General features: G+C 40.6%; 1 protein-coding gene across 50 annotated transcripts in view; it reads left to right on the forward strand.

Annotated features, from left to right (window-relative positions):
• PPP6R3 (protein phosphatase 6 regulatory subunit 3) overlaps positions 1-21,948 on the forward strand; it is a 158,277-nt gene that overhangs the window by 45,475 nt on the left and 90,854 nt on the right. For 17 of the 50 annotated variants that reach the window (XM_031016260.3, XM_031016251.3, XM_063693278.1 and 14 more), the window contains exons 2-3: positions 2,588-2,714; positions 16,831-16,981. The gene's annotated coding sequence lies outside the window, so the exon portion shown is untranslated. Of the gene's footprint in view, positions 1-2,587; positions 2,715-12,367; positions 12,507-16,830; positions 16,982-21,948 lie in introns of all 50 variants that reach the window. The other 33 variants (XM_004051673.5, XM_004051674.5, XM_063693277.1 and 30 more) reach the window with 3 other exon arrangements.

The raw sequence follows: 21,948 nt of genomic DNA on the forward strand, positions 1-21,948 counted from the left end.
TGGATGAATGCACACTCCAGTTTACCTTATTCTAGGTTGTGGCAAAAGATGCAGAGAAGGGAAAGTGTAAGGCGGAACTGACAATGTTTTGGTGAATTGGATTGGAAGGGAAAAGAGGAGCCAGGGCTGTTTTCCAGGCTGCCTTTCACAACTAGGGTGTGCCTTTTACTGAGATGGGGAGGGCATGGTGAAGAGGAGGTTTGGTTGGATGGGCAGCGTGTGATGGAGAGCAAAAGCTCCATTTTGGAGATTAAATACCATGTGCTTGTGAGATAACCAAAGGGAAATGTCTACTAGTCATTGGGTTACCTGTGTTTGAAATGCCATGATGGTTGTTTTGGTTTTATAAATTTGGACCTTAGTTGTGTTTATGGAGAGGAATTTTTGTTTGTTTGTTTTTGAGACGGAGTCTCACTCTGTTGCCCAGGCTGGAGTGCAGTGGTGTGATATTGGCTCACTACAACCTCCGCCTCCCAGGTTGAAGCGATTCTCCTGCCTCAGCCTCCCGAGTACCTGGGACTACAGGCGCACACCACCACGCCTGGCTAATTTTTGTATTTTTTAGTAGAGACAGGTTTCACCATATTGGACAGGCTGGTCTCAAACTCCTGACCTCGTGATCCGCCTGCCTCAGCCTCCCAAAGTGCTGGGATTACAGGCGTGAGCCACCGTGCCCGGCCTGGAGAAGAATATTTTAAAAACCCACGGAAACGGCTTTGTTTATTCAACAGAACTTGTCTTGAATCTCCCAGCGCTTTGTTTTAGTTGCTGGGGAAACAGCACAAATAAAACAAATGTGAATTTACTTCGAGCAAATGTGGTGCACTCAGGGAAGTGTACTAGGTCCACAGCCTGACCTCTGCGGGAGCCTCTGTGTTATCAGTGGGACAGAAGAAGGAAGGAAGGAGAGGAGCAGCCCTCCAACTAGGGAGACTGAGAAATGGCCAGTGAGAAAACAATGAGTGTGTGACATCAGAGAAGCCAGGCGAGGAGAATGTTCTAATGAGGAGCGTCTCCTGGGGGACTGCCTTGCATGCTGCTGAGAGTGAGGTGTACGTAAGGACAGAAGAGTTTCATTTGGATTTAGCCTTGTCTGGAGGTTGTCAGTGACCTGAAAGAGCAGTTTGAGCTGAGTGGTAGAGAGATCGCAGATTGGAATGAGGTGAAGAGGGAATGCTATCAGACAAATAACTCTTTTTCTTTTTTTAAAATAACCCCTACAAATCGTTGAGAAGACCAACCCAGTAGAAAAGTAGACAAAGGATATAAACAGACAGCTGGCAGAAAAGTGAAGTATAAATGGTTCTTCAATATATGAACAGTGCCCATCCTACTGAAGAGAAAAGCAAATGCATTGTTGACCAGGTGTGTGGAAACAGGCTTTCACACATCACTGGGGGAATATGGGTAGGGCTGACCTCCGTGGAGAGCCACTTGGCCATGTACCTCATTGGAGAGCCACTTGGCCATGTGCCTAATTAGAAGCGCACATTCTTTGATCCACCAGATCCACTTCTGGAAATACTGGCATATTTTGTAATAGCAAAAAGTGAAAACTAAATGGTCATCAGTGGTAGCCTGGTTAAATCAGCAGTAAAACAAAGGAATGTCTATATCAGGTAAAGCATTATATTCTTGAAGAAAGTAGAAATTGTTTGTTTTTTTTCTTACTATGCTGTAAGTCAGGTTCTTTGAGAGTTACTTTTTTTCATTAAAATTTTTCAAGATTGAGAAATATACAGGTGGGTCTGGTATAGGCCACACAATGTATATAGAAAGGTGCCTTTGAAAAGAGCTGTGTAGAGCTTGTCCTTCTGCCCTGACCCTCTACTTTTTCACGTTTCACTTAAGTCAGTAGGCTATATTCCTTTCTCCAGATACCTGTTAGGATTCTTTCAAGTGGATTCTTTGCTATTTCATATATGTACTGAGTTATACGCCATAGGAAAGGATATCTTACAATATCTTTATGGATGAATGCACACTTCAGTTTACCTTACTGCAGCTAAAAGTAAGTGTACCCCCTGTCAAGAGAGCATCCCGTTTTACTTGGTTCGGCTCATTGACAAAGTAAGCAAGCTCCTGGTGCAATTTGAGAGCCCTGAAAGCAGCAATGGTGATTCTACTATAGCTGTCTAGTGTAGGAAGATTTTCTTGGTCAAGTTTTTGTTGGGGGAAAGAACAGTCCAAACCTTTGTGAGCTGTGTGTTCTCATCCCAGCTACACGCACCTGACTGTATAGAACTTTTTGCAGTTTGGCCTTCTTTGGAGATAGCAGTGTGTTTTTACGTGTGGACTAAAGCAAAAATGAAAAACTAGGCACATGCCAGTAGACCAAATCAGCCTCCTACCAGAGCACATTGACATTGTACAACTTTACAGCCTCTGTCACTGGGGTCTGGTTTCAATTTACTTCATTTCTTAAGAGTTTAAACTGGTTTTTATAATTTTTCCTTATTTCTTTGAGTATCTTGGTTTCACTTATTTTATTTGTTCTTTTCTATGTCTTCTTAGATCTAAAGGAATGAAGAATTTTAGGATTTGAAGTGTCTTAAGTAATCATTTAGTCTAAACCTCTCATTTACAGATAAGAAAACAAGCTCAGAGAGATGTGGTGACTTGCTCAAATAGTGACAGAACTTCCTCGGCCATATGGAGGGGTCATATAATACCCTTGTGTCTTCAGTTTGAGGTACCTCCCATAATTTTAAGGGGTATGTGGCTTTAATTACATTACTACTGTTTGAATGAAGAATATTAATTTATATGCTGCACTAGTTCATTTAGAATCGTGGACACAGTCGAGTTGAACTCTTACATTTTTTGGTTGAGAAAGTTAAGACCTAGAAGATGAGAATTTATTCATCTAAGATTACAAGCCATAAACATTTATTCTGTGCCTAGATTTTTAAAAATTGAGTTATTATTTTTTATTTATTTAGAGAGATAGGGTCTTGGTATGTGTGCGCTTAGTTTTAACGTGAGTCAGAGCAGTGCTGTCTAGTAGAACTTTGTATTAGGTTGGTACAAAAGTAATTCCAGTTTTTGCAATAAAAAGTAATGGCAAAAACCATGATTACTTTTCACCAACCTAATATAAGTAGTTAAAATTAATTTAAAATTCAGCTCCCAGGGGAGTGGGGTGGAACAACAACAAAAAACCAGCTCCTTTGCCTTCCTAGCCATGTTTCAGATGCTCAGTAACTGTGTGTGGCTGTGGAACTGGACAGCTCAGCCGTAGAGTGTTTCCCTTTCTTGTTAATCTTTTTTTAGAAATGCTAATAGTGGAGACTAAGGCATACGAGTATGACTGGAATTGCCAGCTACACATTAGAAGGTTTAGGTTCAAAACTGGGAGTAAAGACTTAACTCTTGGAGCTTGGGATAGTGCTACAACTAGTCCTGGCCTGAGCCTTTTCTTCATTCATGTTTTATCCTTTTTTTCTTTATTTTTGGACACTGATAAGAACCTGTATGAGATTGTTTCCTTTTTTCCCCCGCGTTGTAGGTATCTTGTTTTGCCAGTTTATTAGGTTGGTGCAAAAGTAATTGTGGTTTTTGCCATTACTTTTAATTGTAAAAACCACAATTACTTTTGCACCAACCTAATAAAAATCCCACCCTTAGGCTTGAGTTCTCCTGTGCTCAAGCAATTTTCTTACCTCGGCTTCCTGAATAGCTGGGACTATAGGCATGCACCACCACGCCTGGCTAATTTTTATATTTTTAGTAGAGACGGGGTCTTGCTATTTTGCACAGGCTGATCTCTAAGTCCTGGCCTCAAGTGATCTTCCTGTTTCAGTCCCCAAGGTGTTGGGATTATGGGCATGAACTGCTGCACCCAGCCCTTTATACTTTAAAAAAAAAAAAAAAATTCCTAACTGTAAATTGATAAATTATAGCTGTTATTTATAGGGTACAAAGTGATGTTATGATTCATGTATACAATGCAGAATAATTAAATCAAGTTAATTAACATTCATCACCACAAATACTTTTTTGTGGGAAGAAAATTGGAAATTCTCTTTGTGATTTTGAAATGCACAGTGGGATGAGTATTTACTACATTCACCATGCTATGCACTATATCTCAAAGAAAAAACCCCTTTTTCCTCTTAATTAAGGCTTTGTCTCCCCTGACCATCATCTTCCCCATTCCTCTCACCTTTCAGCAATCTTTATACACTTATCTCAGATAATAACCATTTGATTGCCAAGATTCCATATAAGAAGTTTTGGTCTTTTTTACCTTTGTACTATGGATTATGGAAGTTTCAGCTTTTACATCAAATTAAGCTTGATTGTATACCTTGCCTGAGCCCACTAAATGTAGCTCGGTGATTGGGATCATGTAGTAATTTGTACCTTTGCTGTGCGTCCCTGCCCACTGTTGTTACAACAGGCAGAGGTAGTTCTTTGGGCCTTATTTTAGTTGTTGATGTACTAATTTATGACTTGGCTCTGTTTTAATAGCAGCTTAGATTGTGTTGGCTTCATATATGCCTGCAGTGATTTGAGTGTCCATTAGGGTGCATAGCCAGACAATGATGTAGTCCAATTAGGTGCCAAAGTCTTTACTTCAAGTACTTTACATTCATGATTTTGCTTTTAGGAGGTGATAGTATGGATTTACCTTGGGTGTTTTGTACTTTACACAGTAGTCTTTTTGCTTTTTTTTTTTTTTTTTTTGGTATAGTGATTATTGATTAATGGTTTAGAAGTCTTGGTGTTCGTACCTCGGCCTGTACTAAAATGGTTGGTGTTTCTGAAATTGGCTGATTGAGTTGCCTGTCTATAGTTATTTTTGTTGGAAGATGCGTCTGAAGACATGGGAATTAGGTTATTTATCAACAGTCATGGAAGTTGGTTGTTGCCTGATTATGGGCATTTATGCAGTTATTTTTGATGATTTTTGTATTCAAAATTTTGTGGATGATTTTTAAATTTACGGTGTGCTAGGCATTGAAGGTAAAAATGGTGAACAAGTCCTTGTAGAGATGAATTATCTTCCCATCTCATTACCTTCATCTCTTCAAACTTGAGTGCTTTAGAAAACGTGTGAGGGTACTTGCAGCAATGGGATTTTTGAGATTTGCATTAGGAGAGCATTCTGAGGTGGCCTGTCCTGGGACTTCCTGATGCCAGTTAAAAACTAGTGTTTCTTGCTTTTGTGTGTCCAAGCTTTGCGATACCACCTGTCTGTCTAATGGAGAGTGCATCTTTAGTTGTGTATGATATGTGCTCTCAGGAGAAAATGCTTTCTTGCATGTTATGCAATAGCTATGATTTCCTCTTATGAGTTTACATCAGGAATATCATGGTATTTATATTAGAAATTTATATGAGGCTGGGTGAGGTGGCTAACACCTGTAATCCTAGCACTTTGGGAGGCTGAGGTGGGAGGATCGCTTGAACCTAAGTGTTTGAGACCAGCCTGGGCAACATAGCAACACCTCATGGGAAAAAAAAAATTTTTTTATGAGAGGATAGGGAGCAGATTACTACTGCTTTTTTTCCCGGCCTAAGTGAGTTTTTTGGCTTTTTTTTTTTTTTTTTTTGAGATGGAGTCTTGATCCATCACCCAGGCTGGAGTGCAGTGGCACAGTCTTGGCTCACTGCAGCCTCTGCCTCCTGTGTTCAAGCAATTCTCCTGCCTCAGTCTCCCGAGTATCTGGGATTACAGGCACCAGCCACCAAGCCCGGCTTATTTTTTTTGTATTTTTAGTAGAGACGGGGTTTCACCACGTTGGCCAGGCTGGTCTGGAACTCCTGACCTCGTGATCCGCCCACCTCCGCCTCTCACAGTGCTGGGATTACAGGCGTGAGCCACCGTGCCTGGCCGGCTTTTTGTTTTTAAATAAATTTAGTGTCCATATGAGAGTGATTTGGGGTAAATCCTTTATTTTCCTAGACTATAAAACAGGGATGATAATAATAGGATGGAAAAGCACTTGCACAGTGCGAACGCAAAAGGTTTGTAAGGATAGTTTTCATTCCTGCTGCTCTCAAATTTTGTGATTAAGCAAGTTCACTTAGATGCTGTTTAGTTGAGAATTTGTGGTTTTGGTGTTTTAGTCCAAAGCAGTCCTCATTCTTAAATGTTATTTTTATATTATGTTGCACTTGCATTCTCTTTATTGGTGTTATCAGAGTCAGCAATACTGAAAAGAAGAGAAATCTTTTGACAGGGTTAGGTTGTGTGACAGGGTTAGGTTGTGTGACAGGGTTAGGTTGTATGACTGTTGAGAAAAATGCAGTCTATTGAAGGAATGATTGGCTGCAAATAAAAGTATATTATTTTCTTTTCCTGTCTTGATTTCTTTTTTGGAGAGAGGGCTTTGGATTCATTTCCTCTAAGAGAATAGTCTAATGCTGTCAACTACTGAACCACATCTGATATTATTGATGATTAAAACCATAGTCTTCCTCGTTAGCTTCCATGATGCTGTGCAGCAGCTCCCAGTGTTTCAGAATAGTCTTACTCTAACCATGTCCTTTTCTCACCCTGTCCTTTGATTATGATATAAATAGAAATTAAATACTTGGAGAATTCCCCCGTTTTCACCTTTAGTGTTCTTTAGGGAGAACCTTTCATCATCCTTATGGATTCCACCCTCATCTGTTTGTGTTTAACTTTCAAAGCATCTCTTTGTGGCTTAGCTTTTTTTAGTGGTGTTGTGTTGTAGTATGTCTGGATACTGTCAGTTAAATTCTTTCCCTGTGAGGATAGGAAACCTTGGATCTTGATTTCTTCAACCGTGCTTGTCTGACTTCTCCTTCACCATCAGTACGTTCTCAGTCCCTCTGGGCTTAAAGCAGATTTTATTTTTTTATTTTACTTCTCTGTTTTTTTTTTTTTTTTTTCTACCAAGTCCTGCTTAATTTTTTCTGTAGCCACTGGTACCATGTTTAAAGCTTTGATTATTTTTATATTAGATTCATAAATTGTTGAAGCAACAAGAAAATTTAGAGTTAATTTACCCCACCTCTCTTATTTTTATTTTTGAGACAGGGTGTCACTCCTATCACCCAGGTTGGAGTGCTATGGCACAATCTTGGCTCATTGAAAACTCCGCCCCTTGAGTAGCTGGGACTAGACATAAGCCACTGCATGTGGCTAATTTTTTTTTTTTTTTTTTGAGATGGAGCTTCGCTCTCGTTGCCCAGTTTGGAGTGCAATGGCACAATCTCGGCCCACTGCAACCCCTGCCACCTGGGTTCAAGCGATTCTCCTGCCTCTGCCTCCCGAGTAGCTGGGATTACAGGTGCCTGCCACCACACTCGGCAAATTTTTTTTTTTTTTTTTTTTTTTTAAAGTAGAGACAGGGTTTCACCTTCTTGGCCAGGCTGGTCTCAAACTATTGACTTGAGGTGATCCACCTGACTTGGCACCTACCAAAGTGCTGGGATTACAGGCATGAGCCCCTACTACACCTGGCCTATTTTATTTTATAGATGAAGAAATCGATACTCAGGTTAAGTGATTTGTCTTAGCTTCTCATTACCTATGTGACCTGATACTACAGCTCTCTGGTCTCTCAAAATTTAATACCTCTTCCCAGTCCAACATTCTTCTTTGTTTTTTTTGAAACAGGGTTTTGTTAGGTAGCCCACGCTGGAGTGCTGTGGCGCGACACAGTTTACCGTAGCCTCAACCTCCTGGGCAAGTGATCTTCCTGTCTCAGCCTCTCGAGTAGCTGGGACCATAGGCGTGTGCTACCATGCTTAGCTGATTTTTAAAATTTTTGTAGAGAATGGGGTCTTGCCATGTTACCTAGGCTGGTCTCGAACTCCTGGGCTCAGGTGATCCTCCTGCCTTGGTCTCTCAAAATGTTGTGATTATAGGCATGAGCCCCAGCATTTTTTCTTAAAAACTTCTGTGTTTTTCTTTAAACTAAAGCTTTATATGTCCATATTTTGGAGTCAACTATTCTGGATTGGGTAAGACAAACAGGAGTCCTTAAGTATCCCACTCTCTTTTTTTCCCTTTCCTGGAGATAGTGTAATACTTTGGACTGTTTTAACCAGTTAAAAATACTTATTTACCTCCATATGTCTGAAGACTGTATTTGAAGGGTTCATACTTGTGTGTATACTTTCTGATTTTTTTAGTTCTAACCAGTGTCTTGATTTTCTGACATGGAAGATAAGGATTGGCTCTCTCTTCTCTCCTTTACTGCACCTTCATCCCTGTTTTCTGTCTTCCCTATCCACCCAATAGAGGTTTGTTAACATTTTGGTTAAATCACTATTTAGTTTTTTTCATTACAACCATGTATACTACATTACGACCATGCATACTTTTTTTTTTTTTTTTGAGGCGGAGTCTCGCTCTGTCGCCCAGGCTGGAGTGCAATGTTGTGATCTCAGCTCACTGCAACCTCTGCCTCCCGGGTTCAAGCGAATCTCCTGCCTTAGCCTCCTGAGTAGCTGGGATTAAGGCACGCGCCACCACGTCCGGCTAATTTTTGTATTTTTAGTAGAGACGGGGTTTCGCCATGTTGGTAAGGCTGGTCTCAAACTCCTGACCTTGTGATCCGCCCGCCTTGGCCTCCCAAAGTGCTGGGATTACAGGCATGAGCCACCGCGCCCGGCCCATGTATACTATTTATAGCTGTTAAGTGGTATAAATTACAAATACTTTCCTTTCCTAAACAACTTTTGGTTTCCTCTGGAAATGTGTTTGTGTGTGTGTGTGTGTGTGTGTGTTTTGAGTTGGAGTCTCACCCTGTCGCCCAAGCTAGAGTGTGTGTGTGTGTGTGTGTGTGTGTGTGTGTGTGTTTTGAGTTGGAGTCTCACCCAGTCGCCCAAGGCTAGAGTGCAGTGTCGCGATCTCAGCTCATGGCAACCTCTGCCTCCTGGGTTCAAGCGATTCCCCTGCGTGCAGTGTCGCGATCTCAGCTCATGGCAACCTCTGCCTCCTGGGTTCAAGCGATTCCCCTGCCTCAGCTTCCTGAGTAGCTGGGATTACAGGTGTGTGCCACCACACCTGGCTAATTTTTGTATTTTTAGCAGAGACGGGGTTTCGCCATGTTTGATAGGCTGGTCTTAAACTCCTGACTTCAGGTGATCCACCCGCCTCGGCCTCCCAAAGTGCTGGGATTACAGGCATGAGCCACTGCGCCCAGCCGTGTGTGTGTGTGTGTTTTTAAAATGTACTTATCACTAATTTAGCCTCAGACTTTTAGCCAGTTACATATTCAGATCTTCCCTCATCTTTATCTTTTTGAAGGAATCTTTCTAGTTTGGACTGCTGGCTCTCCCATTCTGCGACCTTGGGGGTTCTTTTTACCTCTTTCTCCCCATTGGATCTCCTATTCCTGTGTTCTGTGTTAACCTTGTTGCTCTCCTTAGTTTTAGTGGAGCATAGTTGCCAGTAGTTTTCAGTGAGAAAGGTGTATAGGAGCTAGATCTGTTGAGACTGTGTGTCTTTCTGTGTACTCGTGATTGATAAAGTTTGACTGGGTATATGCTTTTGGATTGGAAATAGTTTTCCTTCTATATTAGTCTGCTCAGGGTTGCCATAACAAAATATCATAGGCTGGGTGGCTTAAACAACAGAAATTTATTTTCTCACATTCTGTAAGCTAGAAGTTCAAGATCAAGCTTCTTGACAATTTGGTTTCTAGAGAGTGGCCTCTTTCTGGTTTAGAGACACCATCTCTTCTCACATGTGGTGCCAATCATCATACCAGATGACACAGTCTGGAGCACCATAATCCCAAATGTTGGAATACCTAAAGATCAGAATCCCTGAAGATCAAGATCCTTAAAGATCATAATCTCTAAAATCCTGAAAATCACAAAAGATTAAAATCCTGAGTGTTGAAGCCCTGAAAGCCAATTACTGGGGAAGGGACAGTATGTTTTTGGTTGTGCGTAGGATAGTTGCATCACGTTAGACGGAACTATTACCTTGTTATTGTCTTTATTCGTAAATTAAGTATGGTTTAAGGAGATGCGTGTGGGTGCCAGGTTGACAATAGGTGGACTTGTGGACTCAGTTTTAGATGACATCTTAACTAAGGAGTACCTAGAAACCTGGTGAAACATTAGGTTTTGGGTGTGTCTGTGAGAGTGTTTTCAGAGATGGAAAAATTCTCAAATAGCATCTAAACGCACTTGCTTAATCACAAAACGTCAGGTATGAATGTCTGCCCTTACAAACCTTTTGTGCTGGCATTGTACAAGTGCTTGTCCATTCCTGTTATTAGTTATTATCACTATTTTGTAACTGATAATACCTCACTCACTAATGGCGTGAGTCTGAGTGGGCTGCGGGGAAGATCTGCCCTCAGTGTTGGCAGGTACCATCCAATCAACCAGGGTCCAGACTCTTCTGCTGCCTTGGATGTGAGAAATCCAGGGTTGCCAGCCTTTGGACTCCAGGATATACACCAGCAGCCCCCTTGGGTCCTGAGGCTTTTGTGGACTGAGTTAGAGACCACTGGCGTCCCTGGTTCTCAGGCCCTTTGGACTTGGATTGAACCTTGTCACCGGCATCCCGGGGGTCTTCAGCTTGCCTGTCATGGGACTTCCCAGCACCATAATCGCGTGAGCTCATTCCCCGCATAAATCCCCTCTCATGTATCTGTATGCATATCTTACCAGTTCTGTCTTGCTGGAGAAGCTTAATACAAATCTGGTATTGGGGAAGTCAAATATTCCTTCCTACTGTGTTTCTTAAAACACAATGGAACAGATCTGTGAAATTGTTCCCTTGCAAAAAGGCTGTGATAAGTGTATGAGGCTACGTAATGGTGAAAGATAAAAATGTTAAAGTTAATTATTATTGGGGCTATGAAAGCAGAAAATTGCTTAATTGCAACAGCTGGACATAACAGACTTTGAAACAGACAGCATGTACTTAAAGAGTTTGAAGACCACAACCACTCTTCAAATACAAGTGCAACAAGTGTTTCGAAGATCATAGACGTAGTGAAGACAGACAAAAACTACAAGAAATCTCTTCTGCCAAATTATTCAGTCCTATAAGACTTCTTCTCATTCACACATAGCGCCAGTTTGCTATGCTATATATTTAGTCTTCACATCATATTCAATACTGGTGGTATAAGTTGTATGTATTCTTTTTGTTTTATGCGTTTTTTGCATATTTGACTCCACGAAAGTACATTTTTACAGTGTGACTTTGTGTGTAAGCATTGTACATATGTGTAAAACAGTTGAAACTTCCTCAGTAAATGAAGAGATGTCCTTTTTTGTATATCTGCATTTGTGAAAGATAAAATTAAAGATCTCAGTTCTCTGAGCAACTGCATATGTGATGTTGATCCATCGTGGTTTTTGGTAGATCTCATCAAAAGACATAGGTTATAGATGACTGCAGTTGTAAAGCTGATTGCATACAATTACCACCCGTAGTCATATGTATTTTAATGTATGTACGAATGAATGAGTGAAATAAGGTCTTGCTTTGTCACCCAGGCTGGAGTGCAGTGGCGTGATCATATCTCTCTGTAACCTCAAACTCCTGGGCCTTAAGCGACCCTCCTGCCTCAGCCTGTTGAGTAGCTAGGACTGCAGATGCTTACTCCAAAGTCCAGCTAATTAAAAAAACTTTTTTTTTTGTAGGGGTGGGATCTCACTGTGTTGCCCAGCTGGTCTTGAACTGGCCTTAAGCATTCCACCCGTCAGAGCCTCCCAAAGCTCTGGGATCTCAAGCCTGAGCCACCATGCCGGCTGTTATATGCATTTATGCATTTTGCTTTTTTTTTTAACCCATTTCTTTATGAATGTAGTTTGTCTGCTCATGACTGTTAGTCTACCCATGTAACTGTCATTATTAGACTTGAATTATACCTTGTATCCTTGCAAAAATATGCATGTGATTATTGCCTATTTTATTGTGTAAAGTGACGTATGACGTATTCTCTCATTTTTTTTATGTTTCTCAAATCCCCCTTTATTTTTTATTTTTTGAGATGGAGTCTTGCTCCGTCGCCCAGGCTGGAGTACAGTGGTGTGATCTCGGCCCACTGCAACTTCTGTCTCCCAGGTTCAAGTGATTCTCCTGCCTCAGGCTCCCAAGTAGCTGGGATTACAGGTGTGCACCACCACGCCCAGCTAATTTTTGTATTTTTAGTAGAGACGGGGTTTCGCCATGTTGGCCAGGCTGGTCTTGAACTCCTGACCTCAGGCGATCCACCTGCCTTGGCTTCCCAAAGTGCTGGGATTACAGGAGTGAGCCACCATGCCTGGCCTGAAATCCCCCTTTGAAAATATAAATACATGTCTTCCGAAAGTTTTTTTAAATTATTTTTTTCCAGAATTATATTTTTGGGATTTTGATCTTTTGGGATTGTAATTTTCAGGATTTTAGACTTTAGGGCTTTTGATCTTTCAGGCTCAAAAGGAAAGAAAACATCTCCCAGGACCAGATGTGGAGTAGATGGGAGTTGGAGAGAAGCTGAAGCCCAGGCCCAGCAACAGGCTGGGGGCCCAGGCGCTACGGGGGTCCCAGCCATTAACAGAGCTTCGTGCAGGTGGGCAGCTGGAGCCAGGGGGGCTCACTCTCTTGTGAAAGAGGCAGAAAAACAGGCCAAACTCTGCTGGGGGCTGCAGCTTTTAGGGAGCAGCTGGTCTGAGGCAAAAGGACACATACTTTGTTGAGGCCAGGAACTGGACCAGCCTGTCGGGGGCTTGGTAACTCCATCCAGAACATCCTCAGGGTCTCCACAAGGCAGACACAGCACAGTACCACAGGAGATGGCTGGGACAAAGAACCAGGAGCTGGAGGGGTGAGGCGGTGGGGGGGCAGCAATCCTGAAACAATGAGAACATAGAGAAGAGAAAGAAAAGTCATACCAGCTCGGAATAGCTTGCAGACCGACGTTCCAAAACACGCCCAGAATTCTAATGTTCACAAAGTTATCCAGTCAATAATTAGAATCCACTGCAGATGAGCATTCAACATTCGGGATTGTGGCATTCAGGATTGTGTCTTTCGAGATTATGACCCAGACTTTCTCAACACGGCCTTTCCTTGGGTTCATGTGCACATGGTGTCTCATAAGGACACTAATCCTGTCAATTCAGGGTCCCACCCTTATGACTCCATTTAACTGTAATTACTTCCTTTCTCCAAATATAACCATGCTGGGAGTTAGGACTTCAACATATGAATGGAAGAGAGGGAGGACAGACACTCAGCCAGAACGCATCTCTTCAGAATTCTTTAGACATTGCCCCATTATCATTTTTTTATTGTAATAAAATACATATTAAAAAATTTACCATCTTAGCCATTTTAAGTGTACAGTTTAATAGTATACCTTCATAACATTGTGCAATCAGCACCATCCTCCATCTCCTGTTCTGCTTTCTGGCTCTGATTTTGACTATTCTGAGTACCTCCAATAAGTTGGAATTACATAGTCTTCTGCCTTTATTCAAAATACATTTTTTGTCATTTTTGTGACTGGCTTATTTCACTTGGCACGTCTTTATGGTTCATCTACATCGTAGCGTATATCAAAATTTCCTGTTCAAGACTGAATAATATTCCATTGTATGTATATACAGGTTAAGCATCCCTAATTGGAAATTTCGAAATGCTTCAAAATCTGAAACTTTTTGAGTGCCAACACGATGCCACAAGTGGAAGATTCCACACCTGACCTCATACAGCACATGTGACCTCATGTGACTGGTTGCAGTCAAAATATAGACACACAATACACAGTTAATTTAAAATATTGTGTAAAATTACCTTTAGGATATATGTATAAAGTATACTTTAAACACAACTGAATTATATGTTTAGATTTGGGCCCTATCCCAAGATATCTCATTATGTATATGCAAATATTTAAAAATGCAAAAAAAATTGAAATCTGAAATACTTCTGGTCTCAAGCATTTTGGACAGGGGATACTCCGTCTCTACCATACTTCACTTGCCCATTCATCTGTTGATGGACACTTGGGTTGCTTCCGTGTTTTAGCTGTTGTGAGTAATGCTGCCACGAACACGGGTACACAAATATCTTTTCAAGACCCTGCCTTCAGTTCTTTTGAGTGTAGAACCATAAGTGGACTTGCTGGGTCATATAGTAATTCTATTTTTAATTTTTTGAGGAATGAACATAACGGTTTTTCCACAGCTGCTGTACCATTTTGCATTCCCACCAATAATGCCCAAGAGTTCCAGTTTCTCCACATCCTTATTGACACTTATTTCCTGGTTTTTTTTCTTCTTTTCCTATAGTAGCCATCCTAATGGATGTGATGTGTTACTTCACTTTTTTGTTTTCTGTTCTTGAGAAATTTGAAACTATTCAGATTTTTGGTTGTGGAAGACCTAGGCTCTTCTTTATGCCAGGGTCATGCCATTTAACAGTGATGTTCCTTGGTATGGGTCTGTTTTAAGTAACGGTTTTGAGAATTATTTATCTGATTTCCTCCCTTCTGTTTTTTTGTTCTTTCTTTTTTTTTTTTTAGAACCCCTGTTGGTTGGATGTTGGAAAATGTTGCTAAAATGTTCCATTTTAGGCTTTCAATTTTCTTTCCTGTTTTCTGATTGTCTTTTCCTCTAACTTGCATTTTTCTGTTTGTTTTGCTACTTTTTATGGTAGAGGCTTTCTGGAGGTGTCCGGTAATCCTTGGTTTTCATTCATATTTAAAAGTCAGGGATACACAACAGAGCTGGAGCATATGAAATTGACATTCCTTCCCAGCTTTGTTTGCTATAAAAGGACAGAGGAAGTGACAGCCTCAGTATCTATGAACGTACTTTGCTCTCAGACCTTCATTTTTAAATTACATCCCCCACTAAAAGGAACCAAGACTCTTTGGAGAAATGGCAGATTTCAAAGCCGAACAGAGAATGCATAAGACAAATCCAGAACATGTTACATGAGGAAATAAGGAAGTGCTTGAGAACTATGAAAAGCACACAAGAGCATGCAGGAAGGGGCTCCCACTGGCCAAATGTGGGACAATTTGAACATCAGAATGAATAATGATGTTAATTGGCCAGGCACAGTGGCTCACACCTATAATCCCAGAACTTTGGGAGGCCAAGGCGGACGGATCACTTGAGGTCAGGAGTTTGAGACCAGCCTGGCCAACATGGTGAAATCCCGTCTCTACAAAAAATATAAAAATTAAGCAGGCATGTTGGCGGTTGCTTCTAATCCCAGCTACTCAGGAGGCTGAGGCAGGAGGATCACTTGAGCCCAGGAGGTGGAGGTTGCAGTGAGCTGAGATTGCGCCACTGCACTCCAGCCTGGGCGAGAGAGCAAGACCCTGTCTTCAAAAAAAAAAAAAAGTTAATAAAATACGAATCTATGAGTCCATACTGATGACATAAGGAAAGAATAAGTGGGGAGAAGGGAGCATCCCTCACTGTAGTTTGAATGTCAGGAGGAACAGTAGAGCCTCAAAAACCTCATCATTTTCATAACTGAGTATCAATTGATTCAGACAAGAATTGCCAGTTGGCACTAAAACTACTGGATGAACGTTGTAAGAACATAGTCTCTAAGTATTGTTCTACATATTATGAATTAATTACAAAGGAAAATCCTCAGTTTATAGTGAAGAAATCTGGCAAATATAATTTTAACGAAGTGATTGAAATTATCACCAATAATGGGGCAAATTGACATCATCTTGACTCTTTCTGTGATGCTCCAGGAGAAACAAAGCTTCATTTATGTGGTACTACTGCCAGAAGCACATAACCCATATTCTTCAAAGATGTCAGTGAAATGAATGGAAAAAAACGTTGAACTGTTTCAGATGAGAGGAAATTAAGGAAATAGGACTTTAGATGTGATACATGATCCTAAATTGGAGGGAAGAGGGATTTGCCATACAGGACCTTTCTGTTTTGTCTAAGGACTCCAGCAGCACAGCCACATGGTCTGTTCTCATTTTAAGCAAAAATTTGGATGATTATACTTTTTGCACTGTATAGTCAAAAACCACCTAACTGGTAAAATATTTTATTTTTAAAATTAAATATGTTCGTTTTAATTTGCACCTAGGCTTGTTACTGTTATTTTTGTTGATTGATTTTAACAGATGTTTAACATTATTTATTATCTTACTTGAGGGAAAATGTTGCCATCACAATGTAGTATGAGTTTTATGGGGGAAAGGCATTAGATGAACAGCATTGTTTTGGAAATGCCTTGTAGATTGCATTCTTAGAGGATTTCTTTTTTTTTGGCCCTGTCAGGCTTCACTACTTAGAGGAATTCTAATTAGTTCAATGTCCACAGTTTAAGTCTTTTTCCACAGTATTAAGCTATATATGAAGTGCATACCTTGGAAGATAATTTCTGTTCTTTTCATGTGCAGTGTTTGGTTAATTGACACTAGAGACTGAATTTGAGTATAGCTAGAACTTCAGTGATCTTAATGTTCTACTCACGCTTCCTGATAAAATGTATTAAGTGGACTGCCAGGGGGCATTTAAAGGAAGGAAATTGTAAAATTTTAGTATTTGAAAGTGTGGTGCCTTTATAGTGGACCCTATGTTGGATAAGAATAGAATTGATGTTTTCAGAAGACAAAGGTAAGAATATGTATTTTTCTTCTTCACTCATTGATAGTGCTATTATGACATCTGTATTTACTTCTGAGCTACTGTTTAGGGTAGGATAAAAGCTAAGGTAGAGAGATGACAGTGCTTTTTTTCTTATGTTCATATAGAAAAATTTTAATGATTAACTAGAACTTTTTAATTCCCTGCGGTATAGTTCTGTGTGGCCCAAGACCCTGACCCAGTATGCTTTAATGGCAGCTATCATCACACCAAAAGAGAACATATGTGATTATCTGCTTTTTTTTTCTTTTACAGGAAAGCTTGTTTCATATCCATATCCCACTTTATTCCTGCTAATCTGCTAATGCAGTAAATTGGAGCAAAACTGTTACCAGGATAACCTGTAATGGGCAAGGAGCCACAAAGAAGAAAACATTTCTTTTAATTTTTAAACTTGGTTTGAAAGGTAAGACCATTACGATGAGCAGGAGTTTCCTTCCATTAATGACATCAAGGAAAGCTATGGTTCTATTGTGAGACCCTGGAGTCTTAGCAAACCAGGTGGAGACCAGTCTCTCTGAGCTAGGTACAATATGATTCTGTGGTACTGTGGTATTTTTAGGAAGTTAAATGACAGCCTCTTCAGTCTGCTTTGGTATATCTTAAATCTGCAGAACTCAAGGGATTCTAAGTTTATAGGGGGTTATTGAGAGGGGCGCCAAAGACCAGCCAGGCCTAGTAAGCTGAAGTAGTAGCATGCAGAGAAAGACTCGCCGCCCAGGCCACTGCTTCCAGGGCACCGGGGCTCTGTCTGTGTGTTTGTTTTTGTTTTATACCAGCGAAAGGACGTTTGACTTCTGGTCAGCCACTTTTGTCTTTCTGAGTCCTAATCTCCATCACTTTAGAACTTTTTATTAAAGATTAGAGATTGAATTTGCATATTTGACTTTTGGCTCAGTTGGCATTTACTAGGAAGTGGCAGAAGTGGCGCAGTAGGTCCTTTTGGGAGACATGCAAACATACTTAATCAAATTTCACTTGTCCCCATTGTATCTCTAGAAGGCAGACAAAAATCATTTAGTCATCTACCTTCCTGAACTGGTGCTAGCTCTAAGACTTGAAATTTTAGTCACTTTTTACTTGGCTTTCTTTTTATCCTGATGAGCAGTGATTTACCAGGGCCTATTGGTTCTACTGTTGACTCTTGCAACTGTCTTTTTCTTTTTGTTTCCATGGCTGCAAAGCTAGGTCAGACTTTGTTGCCTGGAGAGATACTATGGTGGTTTTGCTGTGAGGGGTCTCTGCTTCTAACTGGCAGGTGGATGTTTCCTAGGCATCTGAAATACTACTTTGCATATGATGTCTCCTCAGCCCCAGCTCCTGAAGAACAGTCCTACTCAACCCTTGCAGGTTCCCCTTGCGCTTAAACAGTGATGTCCAATTCTTGCCCCCGATATTCAGATTCTCGTACACGACTTAGGATTTCCTCAGCTTTACCTCAATATTCTTCCGGATGAATCCCATGTGGAGAATTCTCTGCAAGTATTCATTCCCCTTGTGGCCCCTTGTCTCACAGAGTTTTTTTGTTTGTTTGTTTGTTTTCTGAGATAGGGTCTTGCTCTGTTGCCCAGGCCAGAGTGCAGTGGTGCAATCTTGGCTCACTGCAACCTCCACCTCCCGGGTTCAAGCGATTATCCGGTCTTGGCCTCCTGAGTAGCTGGGATTACAGGCGTGCACCACCACGCCCGGCTAATTTTTGTATTTTTCGTAGAGACGGTGTCTCACTATGTCGGCCAGGCTGGTCTTGAACTCCTGGCCTCAAGTGATCCACCTGCCTAGGCCTCCCAAAGTGCTGGTATTACAGGCATGAGCCACCGCGTCCGGCCTCACAGAGTTTTATTATTGTTCTTTGTATTTGAATTCACGTCTTCTGGGGCTCAGCTTTCTTCCTGCCTTTTTTGTCAAACCACCTTGGATTGTTCCAGTTCCCTTGTGATCACTCCTTTGTGAACTCTCAGAGCATCTCATTAAGTTATTTTAGAATTATTTTTTTCTCTTAACTACATTTTAAGTATTTTGTGAGCAAACAGCTGTTACTTCTTTGTACCTTTAGTACTTTTCACAAAATAAGGTATCATTAATTGTTTGGTGGTAGGAGCTAAAATGTCAGAGGCATTTCTCAGGATAATATTTGAGACTTTCCCTCTCTCTCCTTGTTTATTTTGTTTTTCTTTGCTGATAGAGATTCTTAGCTTTGGCAGCTTGTGGAACAATTTCTTACCTTTAGTTATTCCTCCTCCTCCTCCTTTTGCACATCTCTGCTCGTCAGCATGGTGTCCTACACTAGAGTGAACCCTTCAAAGTCTCCAGGAGTCCTAGAATCAATGCCAGGTGGTTACGAGGGTTCCTGGAGAGGAACAGCACTGTAGGTACAGGGCACTTTAGACCAGGGGCTGGCAAACAAAGCATTTATTGCAAAGGCCAGTTAATAAATATTTTAGGTTTTGTGGGCCAAGAGGCAAAAAAGAGGATTTTATGAAGGTATTTATATACCAAGAGACACAACAATTTTTTACAGGCTTTGTTATCGATGAGATTCATAATGTAATAATTTAGTTCAATTTTCTATAATACAGCTCTCTCTTACTAGTGAGAAGACTGGAATTCTTTATTCTAGGGGGATAATATTTCACCTAATTGGTCTTTAAAGTCAGAGTTGCTCTCATCAAAATCTATTGCAAAGGTACATCTAATCTATTAATATTGATCTGCAGCAAAGTTTTACATTTTTCATCTTTGGAAATGTCTTTTTACACAGGTAGGTACTCCCACATTCTCTATCAGTCCCCAAGCATATTACTTCAGTTGAGTATATTCATTATTTGGAAGGCATATGTAGAATTCTCTTGGATTCTTCTCTTGATACTTGCTTTTTAGCATGTCATTACATAGTAAATTAATCATTTCTAATTATAGTTTAGGTGATAGCTCCTTACTTGCACAACTGAATGGATTTTGAAATATGGAGATTGCCTTTGCCTTTGCATCAAGGTCTGCAAAATGCTATGTAACTGTAGTTTCAGCTCAGAAAACATGTCCACTGCCAATCTGTATGAGAATGGAGAGCTCATCTCCTACAGGAAGTGTATGAAGCAGCTTGACCTTCCTTATCAACCAGAGAAAGTTGTTTAAATGACGTTAATGTAGTAGATGATTCACATGTCAGCCATTGAGACTTCAGCAAAGGCAGATTTCTACAGCTATCCAGTGTTCAGTAATTGTCGTTTACAACTGTTCTTCTTGTTCAGAAAAATTTCGTTCTTTGCCCTGTGCTCAAAAAATCACGATAAAACTTCACCACATCAAGCTGCTGTGGGATAGTGCAAACCGGGATGGTTAAGTCCATGAGTGCATGAAGTTTACTGTTGGTGCTACTGGTTCAGTAACAGGTGATGGATTTCAAAAGTCTCCAGATGCCTGCTGGCGAATAATCAAAGAATAACTGTAAGCTTTAAACACCTTACATTTTTATAGGTTTTCTAAGTTTGTTGAACTAAGCCCTTTTCTGTTCTATACACAACCAGAATCAGTTGTAGCATGTCCTATCAGATTCTACTGTAGGTTGTCTTTTCTCAACTTCTTTGAAAATATTCTGCCTGTAGTTCTTTCATGAAGACTGTTCATGGAGGCTAAAAAGTCAGAGGTGTATCACAAGGTTTATAGGAAAAAATAACAATTGTTCCATCTTTCTCATCTCTGAATTACTCACTTGGGACTGCTACCTTCATCACTTAGCTGTTTTCCCTTATTTCCACATTTCTAAATAATTTGCCTATATGTAGCTGTTTGTAATCTACTTGGCTTCTAATTATGAAGAGGAGGTTTTAGTTCTTACATGGATAGCTCCTTCCCTCCTTCACCTTTTGGATAAAGTCAGTATTAAAGGTATGTATATTTTGGTTAATTATTCCCGGAATCCCTAACAAAATTTGCAAAATTCTCTCCAGTGTGGTCAGATACATCTGGCAGTCAGCTGTGTCTCTTTCTTGGACTCACTTTTTCCAAACCCTCTGCCGCATGCCTTCCTCTGTACTGGTTGCACTTGACCTTCGCCGTAACTGCTGGTGTTTCTCCTCACCTTTCTTCTGGGAGTCGTCTATCTCTTGATGTCTCGTATTTCTGGTTTTATGTATTGTCATGTTTTGGTGAAGAACATTCTGCAGTAGCTACCTGAAAATGTGTGAATAGATCCGTCAGACCTTCCATGTCTGAAAACGTTGGTTTCAAGAATTGATCCTAAGTTATGGTCCTTTTTTTGTGTTGTTTTTGTGAGTCCCCCTCCTCCCCACCCACCACTAGAAGGTTTAGATACTTCATCTCTGCTACCATGGAACTACACTCAGTACCTTGGGAGGTTCTGTCGCACCACTCATTGTGATGGCCTGTGCAGGCCCTAAGGAGTGCCACATTTGTTAAGCTCTGGGAAAATTGCTTTCTTCTATTTCCTACCCATGCCCCCATGCCCGGCACCCCCCACCCCCCGACCTTTTTTTTTTTCCCTTGGCCAAGAGGTGGGTGATAGATTATAATATGTTATTCTAAAACTTCTTTTATTTGAATATTGGACTTCCTAAATTGTTTAAGTTTTTTGTCTTTTCATGAATTGTTGGTGTTCTTGGCTGTAGTTTCCTTTTTTCTCCTTTGTCCTTTATTTTGTTGTGTTACTAGAGTTTCCAGAGCAGTGGAGAATGCGTGGGGTTCAACCCACTAAGCATCTGGAAGGTTACATAATCTTTTCTATTTTCTTACTGGAGCTCCATGTCCGCCCAAATGTAGCCATGTATTGTACCTTTTATATCCAATGGATTTTGAGATTTATAAAACAGCATGTTAATCATTTAGTACAACCTTCTTGTCCAGAACAGGAACTCCTTCTGTTCCTATAGAAAATCATTCAGGCTTTGCCAGGGCGCCTCCAATTGAGGGGCCTCGCATTCAGCCACAGCCCTCATCTTTAGCAAGTTTTGCTTCTACTGCTTGTAGATAATTTGCACTTTTTATTTACTGGTTCTTATTTCATCCTTGGGTACAGTACAAGACAGGTCTTCTCTTCTAAGCTTTTAAATATATTAAAAGGTAGTTACTTTATCCCTCCAGGTAGTGAGCCTTTCTGCTGTCCTGGCCATCTCTTTGGATGCCATGTGGTTGCCAGACTCTTTGTTTTCCTTCAGAACAGGATATGCTGTTTCCTGGTGTGACGTGATGTGCTTGGGCAGGCCACAGTGGGATTAATTTCTCCTCTGGTCCTAGACATTATTTATCTGTTACTATATTCTGAGATTTCTTTGCTTATTAGTTACATCGTAATATTAGAACTTTCTATTGGACGTATAATGAACTGAAATCTTTGGACTTTTTTGTTTCTTTTCTTCA

The sequence above is a fragment of the Gorilla gorilla genome, chromosome 9 (assembly GCF_029281585.2).
Source record: "Gorilla gorilla gorilla isolate KB3781 chromosome 9, NHGRI_mGorGor1-v2.1_pri, whole genome shotgun sequence".
NCBI classification, from domain to species: domain Eukaryota; kingdom Metazoa; phylum Chordata; class Mammalia; order Primates; family Hominidae; genus Gorilla; species Gorilla gorilla.